Below are 10,179 nucleotides of genomic sequence, written 5' to 3'. Positions count from 1 at the left end.
TCCATCTGTATATCAACTAAACTTAAGGGTATTTGTTTACATACCAGCTATAAGACAGATGGTTTTATATCCACAGTGGAGAGGATCCTTATTTACACACTCCCAGTCTACAGATTTAATATTTAGTGGAATTTCACAGTCTTAAAGGATCATTTCCACCACAGTTTGGAAAATAATCATTTTTTTTCCTGATTGTGTACTAGCCTGTCTGTCTAGTACACATCCTTTAAAACATAATTCAGTATAATAAATAATAGTACATTCACGTTTCATTAAGATTTATTTGAGAAGAAATGCACCTTCCTTTTAGAAGAAATGATAAATGCAAAGTTTTGGTAACCTGATATGTATTTGAGGTGGATACCACAACAAAAAAAAAAAAAAAAAAAAAAAAAAAAAAATCCAATGAACATTTTCAAATGACTGCAACTATTTTAGGTTCTTGATTAGAGTAGTGTAATTATAAAACACTACATTTAAAAGAATAAAAATAAATTCATTCATTGTCACTGTTCAAAACCAAAATGGAAATTCATACTGTAAAGGTGCGGTCACAATACCAAAATTTTGCAAACAAAAAAAGGTCTATTGTCAATGTGCAACGATCGGGTTCCGGAAGTGTCTACTTTGCCTATGGAGGATAATTAACCTTTCGGATTTCATCAAAAATATCTTAATTTGGTTTTACGGGTGTGGAACGACATGAGGGTGAGTAATTAATGAATGAATGAATTAATTCATTATTAATTAATTTTAAATTTTTTGTTCAATTTACCCTTTAACAACCAAATTTCTGGTGAAAAACTACATTACCCATAAACTTTACATTACACCAATCAGAGAGCCGAATCAAGCCAAACACAGCAAAATAACTCGTTGGCTCCGCCCCCCTGCCAAAAAGCACTGCAAAGTTGGTCTCCCTATACTCTCAAAATAATTAAATATTTGAAAATACATGCATATTTGGCAATAATCGTAAAATATATTGTTTATATGTCTTTTTTTATATGTAGTTTTATATTCAATTCGATATTTGATTGCGCTGTTCGCAATGCTTCATGGGATTGTAGTTCTTTCCCTCACTAAAGCTGTTAAGTACGCAGTCTTATACCTTTGGATTTTTGTTTGATTTTCAAATACTTTTTTGCTTCAAATCAAAGTTTGCAGTGTTGTGATTCACCTCATAGCTGATTGTTAAAGAGTTACACGCCACAAACCAAACCAAAGACTTTTTTTTTTTTTTAAATCCCTATTATTAATCCCTATATTAACTACTTACTATAGTTATTATAGTGAGTACATGTAGTAACATGTAACTATGTCACCTTAAAATAAAGGGTTAGCGCTTAAAGGTGGACTAATGCACTCTATCGTCAATAGTATAGTGATGTATAAAGCACAGTTCACACAGAAAGCAGCTTTCTGTTTGTCAGTACAGCCAGTTTGTTACAAACTTGAACCAGTTTTGAAATCTGGAGAAGTCTCTGCCCTTAAGTTAAATTCCCAATCCATCACATTCTTATTGAAAAGACTTTATTTCATATGCAATAAACATGACCGCACCTTTAGTCACTAAAACATTCTACATTGACAGCATGAGGTCACTCATTCATATTCAATTAAATGCCACAATTTACATAAGAATGATTTTACAAATTATTTACAAATTCATTATGCTACTGTTTCATGAATGAAGCCAATGAAGCACATGAGAGGCTCAGTCAACACAGCTGATTCCTGTCGAGTTTCATGTTAGCATGTTGCTAAGCTAAAGACTTAAAAAATGGCATTCGACATGGCACATTTCACAATGAGATTTGTCAGAGCTGATTAAATTATACTTTGCATTTATATATTATACTTTGAAATTGCTGTTTACTATTTTAAATGGAAATTTTAGTCACAACGTGTTCTGGGATTACCTTATCTGTGAATGATACATGCTGTGCTGCCGACTATTTTTGGAATAGCATTGGGATTTGCATTGGGGAACAGCTTATACATGTTGCAGATCACTAGGTTTTGGAACAGAGCAAACGCCTTTGTTTGTCTTTTAATTTGAGAAGGCCACCGCTGGATGAGAGATCTGGAATAGATGGTCCACAAGAGACTGTGTTCTGAAAAAGAAAGAAAAACAACATTGCGATGACATGTTTCAGCCAGTCACTTTCACATAATCTGAAATATGAGTGAAGCTATAACATGTATAGAGCTGTAATTTATTACAGTAGCAGATATGTTTGCAATGCTAATGAGACTTTAGTCTAATATAAAGTTGAGTTGCAGTTAAACAATGTTTGCACACACACGTTTTAACACATGGAACACTATTTTACCTTACATTTGGAGTGATCCACAAAACATACTATTTATTTATACTATTCATCAAAGTTTCACCAAATCCTTCAGCTATTATTTGAATAATAATTTTCTTTATATTCAGACCAATGGCTCACTCACTGATAGGGACAGAACTAAAAGTGTTGATGTTGGTGAGATTTTTTTTTTTAAAATATGTAATTAATATTTGAACCAATTCATACATCCATTCCGTCATCAATCCCTCCATCCCTCCCACCATCCACTTATCCCTCCCACCATCCACTTATCCCTCCCACCATCCACTTATCCCTCCATTTATCCATCCAACCAACCAACCATATCCCTCCCTCCCTCATCAATCTCTCCTTCCCTCTCGCATCCATCCATACATCCCATCATCAACCTCTCCCTCCCTCCTTTCCCCCTCCCTTCTCGCCATCCATCCATCCTTCCCTCTCCCTCTCTCCATCCATCAATCATCACTCTCGCTGCCTCTCTCCACCCATCCCTCCATCCAATCTCTCCCTCCCTCTCTCCACCCATCCATCCCTCTCTCCCTCCCTCCTTCCTCGCCATCCATCCATCCATCCATCATCAATCTCTCTCCATCCATCCATCGTCCATCATCAATCTCTCTCCATCCATCCGTCAATCTCTCGCTGCCTCTCTCCACCCATCCATCCTCGCCATCCATCCAATCTCTCCCTCCCTCTCTCCACCCATCCATCCATCCCATCATCAATCTCTCCCTCACTCCCTTCCTTCGCCATCCATCCATATATCCATCCATCAATCTCTCTCTCCCTCCCTCTCTCCACCCATCCATCCATCCATCCATCCATCTCTCTCTCTCTCCCCCATCCACCCATCCCATCATCAAATCTCTCCCTCACTCCCTCCCTTCTCGCCATCCATCCATCCCCCCATCAATCTCGCCATCCATCCATCCATCCATCCATCCATCCCTCTCTCTAAACACCCACCCACCCATCTCTCTCTCTCTACCCAAAACTTTCTTATTCTAAATTTAATCAAAGTATAGTCAAAACAATATATATTTAATAAATTATAAGTTTTATTACAATTTAAAATAGGTGTTTTCTATTGTAATATTTTAAAATGTACTTTATTCCTGCGATCAAAGCTGAATTCTGAGCATCATTACTCCAGTCTTCAGTGTCACATGATCCTTCTGAAATCATTCTAATATGATAAATAGATTCTCAAGAAACTTTGATTAATATTTCTGTGGAAACTGGAATACATTTTTTTTTTTTTTCAGAATTCTTTGACGAATAGAAAGTTCAAAAGAACAGCACCTATTTGAAACAGAATTTTTTACATTATAAATATCTTTACTGTCAATTTTGATCAATTTTAATGTGTCCTTGCTGAAATAAAGTATTGATTTTTCTCTTTCATAAATATATAAATAAGTAAATACTGACCGACCGACTGATCCCAAACTTTTGAATGATTAAAAATGTGGTGCTCCTGGGTACTTACAAACAAACATTCGAATACACATGCCACACATTGCAACAACACTGGCGATGTTGAGAGCTCGGCCGCACTCTGGACTCATCAGACAGTTCTTGGTGCTTATGCAGCACCTGCAGCAGCAGCCCTGCGTCTTATCAGCGGAGCGGCTTTGATTAGTGTTGCTCGTGTGCTGCTGGGTAATAACTTCGTCATAGGACGGTGGTGGGTTCTTGTAATCCTCCTCCATGGCTAGTCTCCTGGATCGGGCCTAAGGGAGGATGAGACAGTTGGGACTCACAGATGCAGAGAATCAATCGATGGTAATTACGTTCCAGTATCTGAGAGCATTGTTTCATAGCCATTAACTGATATGGAAATAAATCAATGCTCTATGGATCTGAACACTACTGACACATTGCTCAATGGAGAACTCCAAAGTTGGAAAGTTGTTTTGAACCTGACAATTAGCTAACGTGACGGTGCCTGTTATTTCACATTGATGACTTCAATGGGTACAATGAGAGGCATACTTGTCAGATGAATGTGTCAGTATTTAGCTCAGCCCTGAAGCGCAAAGGGAAAATGCCAGCAAAATCATTAAAAAACAAGCACTGAGCTCCTCCTAGTCATCCGTCTCTCTTTCTCAGACTCAAAGCTTAGAGCTCCTAAAGAAATAGAACGGAGGGCACTTTTATTACACCAAACTTTTCACACCAAAAAAATCAGTTCCAATCAAATAATTTACCCAAGGACAAGACTGTGGGCGATAGATATGTTTCAGATTGCTCAAATTATCTGAAAACTGCTATTTCAATTCAATGTACCTTTTTCAAGTGCCTTCAGATGTTTAGAATCTTCTTTTTTCCTTTAATATTCCTTTTCTTCTTCTTCAGTCCCACTTCTGCTTTTTTTCCCCATGAAATTGAGAGCAAATTAAAATCCTCAATCACTGCAGTGTCACAAAAGGAGAAAGAGCATAGAAACGACATTCTCTGCTTCTCAGACGATCTTGTTTACCTTGTTTGTATCTGCTGTCCTCTTTTCACCCTTTAAAAGTCACCCAATTTCAATAAGTTAACTTAAAATGAGCCAAGTTGTCTTTCCTGTGATGTTGACAGGGCTGGTCTGACATAGGCTACACCTGGGTGGATTCTTATATAAATACTGTGACGGCGCGTTCCACAGGGCGTGCAAATCAAGTTTTTCCTGCCTGTCCTCTGACAGTCACTTGTTCTAGAGCATACTACATTCTAAAACCGGATTTTTTCTTAATGAATCATTTTAAGAGGCCATTGCTTATTCTTTGTTGTTTTTGAAAAAAGCATTGCCATTACTAAATCAAATTAACGTTAGTTGTTTGCACTAATCAAACGAAATACTTAAGTGCACTGATCATGTTCAGCTGTGATAACTCGGAATGTTATGCTTTTGCGAGGGAGGGAGGGGCCTATTGAAACAGGTGACCGACAGTGAGAGGAGCGCGCTGTTTGAAGAGTCTGCTCGTCCTGGCTGATGCTGCACGCTAAACATGGATTTTTGAAAGAAACTTTAAACGGTGAGTGTATAAATCTTATCTTTCTGACTAAGTGATTATACTAAAACCGGGCCGATGTTAGTTGAACGCTAAAAATGTAACTGTTATTGTTAATGTGCCGGTCGACATTGTTTTCTTTTGTTCTGTCGGTTCACAGATTAACTTCAACATTTAAATTCGCTGTTTCTGTCAGGTCACAGTTTATGAACACATCACACCAGTCCTCAGGTCCTTGCACTGGCTTCCAGTTGCATTTAGAATTGATTTTAGAGTACTGCTACTTGTTTATAAATCCCTCAATGGTCTAGGACCTCAATACATTGCAGATAGGTTTATATTGTATGAGCATAACAGATCACTCAGATCATCAGGATCAAGTCATTTAGAAATACCAAGGGTTCACTCAAAGCAAGGAGAGTCTGCTTTTAGCTGTTACGCCAGCCGCAGCTGGAACCAGCTTCCAGAAGAGATCAGGTGTGCTCCAAAAAAAAAAAAAAAGCCAGACTCAAAACATATATATTTATCTATGCATTTGCTGATTGAGCACTGTGCTATGTCTGAACTGTTTGCACTTTATTTTATACGTATTATCTTTTTATTCTTTTAATTCCTTTTCATGTTTTTATTTCATTTTTAATGTATTTTATATCTTTTTATGTATCATGTTGTTCTGACTTTTAATGCAGTTTAAATATTGCTGTCTGGTTGAAAGAGCTGGGAGAATTAGGAAGAAAGTGATTAGGTAAAAATTTTGTAAATTTGGATAAGGGGACAAACCATGGGGTATTGCATGGTTAAGATATCTCTGGATTACAGTCAGGACACTTTCCAAAGGGGAAATTTGAACCGCGTTGCATAGATAAGATATCTCTGGAAGGGGGATTAGGGCTGTGTGGCGCAGTTTGAGGTGTCTTGGCAAAAGGGGAGATTGAAACTGTGTTTATCAGTTTGAAGTGCCTTAACAGGTAGCTAGACAGCGGTCCTGTCGTGTGAGGAAGATCCATTCTGATCTGCTCTGATGGATAGATCCGTTTAGATCCACTCTGATGGACAACAACAACAACAAACTCCCTGAGACTTCCTAGCTCTTACATCCAGATAGCAAAATTCTCTGTTTTTACTGTTATTTCTATTCCTTATGTTCTATTTTTATTATTCTTTTTTTATGTTAAGCATTTTGAATTACCATAATCTCTGAGTCTATATAATGCAAGTATTCAGGACCCCCAAAATGACACTTTAAAAAAACACATTAAGTGAACATTGATAATCCACACAACCACAGTTGATCTGTCAATCAATGTCTTGTGGGTTTGTATGAATTACCATTGTTCATTTTGTGTGGTTTTTGAAGCATCAACTACCGTCCCGTACACTTGCTATATATATATATATATATATATATATATGCAAGTTAAGCTCACAGAAATGATTTATGAAAATCTTTCTTAGTGTTCATCCAAAAAAAAAACAGAAATTCATAAACACCTGGGACAGCATAAGGGTGTGTAAATGATGAGCAAATTTTCATGTTTGGGTGAAGTATCCCTTTATCTTTTCTCACACACAACATGGGTACCTTCAACCACAGTATAACTTAGTTTTTTTAAATGTGCTGCTCTGTATTTTGCAGGTGTTCATGGAGTTCAACTGGATTGTGGGAAAGAACCTCAAGCAGGAATTCTATGAAAGCATTGATCGACACAAGTCTTTATCTAACTGATATCTTTTGATCTAAGAGAGGGAATGTTGGACAGCTGTTGACACTGTTTTTTTTTTTACAACAAACCTGGGTTAGTCCAGATCCATTATACACTTGCATTTTTACAGTAATGAAAATGACACAATAAGGTTGTCCAATAAAATCAAATTTGTGCTTTGTTGGTTCAGCTTACTTGTAGATCATTTCTTGTAATTCTAGTTATGTAACTTTTTGTTTTATTTTACTACCCAACAGACTCAAGAGCCAACTGATATTACTGGTCACTGGTGCTCAGAGGGCTCCCGACTGACCTTGGTAACAACCCCACAAACTTCTTCAAAGCATGCTTTGTAAGTAATTTATTTTCTCAAAGGACCATGACAACATAATTATTTTATTAATTGATAGTCCTTGTGTTTGATAAAATGTGTGCACAGTGCTTAAAGTGTTAGTTCACCCAAAAATGAAATTTGTCATTAAAGGGATAGTTCACCCAAAAATGAAAATTTGATGTTTATCTGCTTACCCCCAGGGCATCAAAGATGTAGGTGACTTTTTTTCTTCCGTCGAACGCAAATGATGATTTTTAACTCCAACAGCTGCTGTCTGTCAGTGGTATAATGCAAGTCAGCAGGAACTTGGACTATAAGAGTAAATAAAACACGACAGACAAATCCAAATTAAACCCTGCGGCTCGTGACGACACGTTGATGTCCTTAGATGCGAAATGATCGGTTTGTGTGAGAAACCGAACAGTATTTATATAATTTTTTACCTCTAATACACCACTATGTCCAACTGCATTCATCACTCGATTCGTGAGGTCTGATTGCGCTTTGACAACGGCAGTGATGTCTCGCGCTCATTGAAGTATAAGCGAGACATCACTGCCGTTGTCAAAGCGCAATCAGACCAAACGAATCGAGTGATGAATGCAGTTGGACATAGTGGTGTATTAGAGGTAAAAAAAGATATAAATACTGTTCTACTGAAGAAATCTTTGGATTTGCAAATGCACTGCATCTCAACTACCCCAAATCAATGAAGAACACATTCCAGTTCACCCAACAAGTTCTTCTCATGTTGGGCCATAGCGAACTAAAATCCAGCTTGCAATTTGATTTTCACAAAGGAATAGTGAGAAGTTTCCATGACTGTTTTTTGTTCTCAAGAATGGTGATGTGAATCTTTGAACAGATTCTTGTTCCGATTGTCCAGTCACTGCAGTAAGTGCTCTAAAGTTTAAATTGAAGTGTTTCCCTTTTTTTGTCAACAGTAAAACAAAAAAAAAACATTGAAATGTTGTTTAATTTCTTAAATTTAGATGTTTTTTGTATTTAAAGTAGTATTATTTTTTTTAAATTACAAGACATAACTTAAATATAACATTTCTACTTAAAATCATTTGTTTACCTTTAATAGTTATTTTATAAAACGTATGATCAAAAACATTAATAATGTAAACTAATGAATTTCAGCAAAGACTACTAATATAAACTTGATTTGTCTACTGCACAACTTAACATTTTATGTTCATACAACTTTACCTGTTTAGTTCCCACTTGTGTAAAAACCCGTTGCACTAATCCAGTTTAGTTTCCACTCAATTTTCTAGTAAAGTCAACTAATCCGGGTTAAGAGTGTATGTCAAGCAAAATGTTTGCTTTTTGGTTCTTTTGCATGAGTGCACAAGTGTTTTCACTTCTAAATTTCTCACTTTTTTCAGGATTCTTTGATTAACAAAGTTTAAAGAACCACATTGATTTGAAATTGAAATCTTTTGTTAGTTCTGGTCCTCACATCTGATTGGCTGAGAGGAGTGCTGCTAGTTTTCCTGCCTGTCATCTGAAAGTCAGTCATACTTGAGATTTTTTTTTTTTTTTTTTTTTTTTTTTGGCATGAGTGCAAAGTGTTTTCACTTTTGAACAGATTCTCTAGACACTTTTATAATTCACAGAATCAGTTGTATTTGCTGCTACAATATACAGTATTCAGTGTGCAATACAAATTGTGCAATCCTGTACATACACATTGCATCATGGGCTACAAATGAAAATGGGCTACTTAAGAAAAAAAACATTTCCTTCATAGTTTTCAGTCTCTTGCTGTACAAAAAAATGGCATCATGAAGTAGGAAACAAGACTTCATCCAACCCATCAGGTTCCATTATGTATATCAGGTGATCTAAATCAGTTGACCTACTTCCAGATGAGAACCTACAAGCCAAGAAATAATAATTACATTTAAAAAAATTACAATAACTCTTGGTAACCTTTAATTAAGGTTTCATTATTTCACAAGAATACCCATGTGAAAAATTAGGCCTACAGATTGGCATATATTTGCAATTAAAACACTTAAAGTGATAGTTCACCCAAAAATGAGAACCGTGATTTACTCACCCTCAAGCCATCCTATGTGTATACTGCTATGGGGATTACTTTTATAATGGATGGATGCACTTTTTTGGGCTTCAAAATCTCTCACCCCCTTCACTACCATTATAAAGCTTGGAAGAGCAAGGGTATTTTTTTTTTTTTAATATAACTCCGATATACACCTAGGATGGCTTGAAGGTGAGTAAACCATGGGATAATTTTCATTTTTGGGTGAAATATTATTGGACCCACTTAAGTAGAACTTGAATACATCTTTACAATTTCACTTTAATTGTAATTATGGTTGTGTACTGCCGAATATCCTGACCAGCATTTATCCATCAATCCATTCTCCAAACCTTTCGTCCTTTGTAGGATTGTGGGATGCTGGAGCATTTATGATAAAATAAAATATACTTTCATGTAATTTCTCTATGAACTTGTTGGTAATGTGTTTACGTATATTTGTAATTACACATTTGTAATGACAAAGATGCAGTTTAGTACATTAAAAATGTCAGTTTTTTGAATAACAATATACAGTTACAGTAAATGACAAACATGTGCTTTAGTCAACACTTCAAAATAAGTGTACTTCTTTAAAGCACAACAAAAGATTGTAAAATTAAACAACTTACTATTTTTAACAGTGTAAATTGTGTTATGAAACAGTCATAAAAATGTACACATTTAATTCATTAATATTTATATTATTATTTTTTTAACCCTCTGGTCCTCTTCGTTTAGGGGTCACACTTGG

At 36.1% G+C, this 10,179-nt stretch overlaps 1 long non-coding RNA gene across 1 annotated transcript; it reads right to left on the bottom strand.

Annotated features, from left to right (window-relative positions):
* Positions 1-1,604: 1,604 nt before the first annotated feature.
* Positions 1,605-5,094, bottom strand: LOC137009789 (uncharacterized). The gene is made up of 4 exons (XR_010892959.1): positions 4,822-5,094; positions 4,629-4,705; positions 3,829-4,072; positions 1,605-2,117 (listed from the first exon to the last, which is right to left on the bottom strand). It is a non-coding gene; the product is annotated as an uncharacterized lncRNA (long non-coding RNA).
* Positions 5,095-10,179: the final 5,085 nt, after the last annotated feature.

This window comes from Chanodichthys erythropterus, chromosome 3, assembly GCF_024489055.1.
Source record: "Chanodichthys erythropterus isolate Z2021 chromosome 3, ASM2448905v1, whole genome shotgun sequence".
NCBI lineage: Eukaryota > Metazoa > Chordata > Actinopteri > Cypriniformes > Xenocyprididae > Chanodichthys > Chanodichthys erythropterus.
Note: the sequence above shows the minus strand (reverse complement) of the source record. Positions and strands in the feature narration are given on the sequence as shown.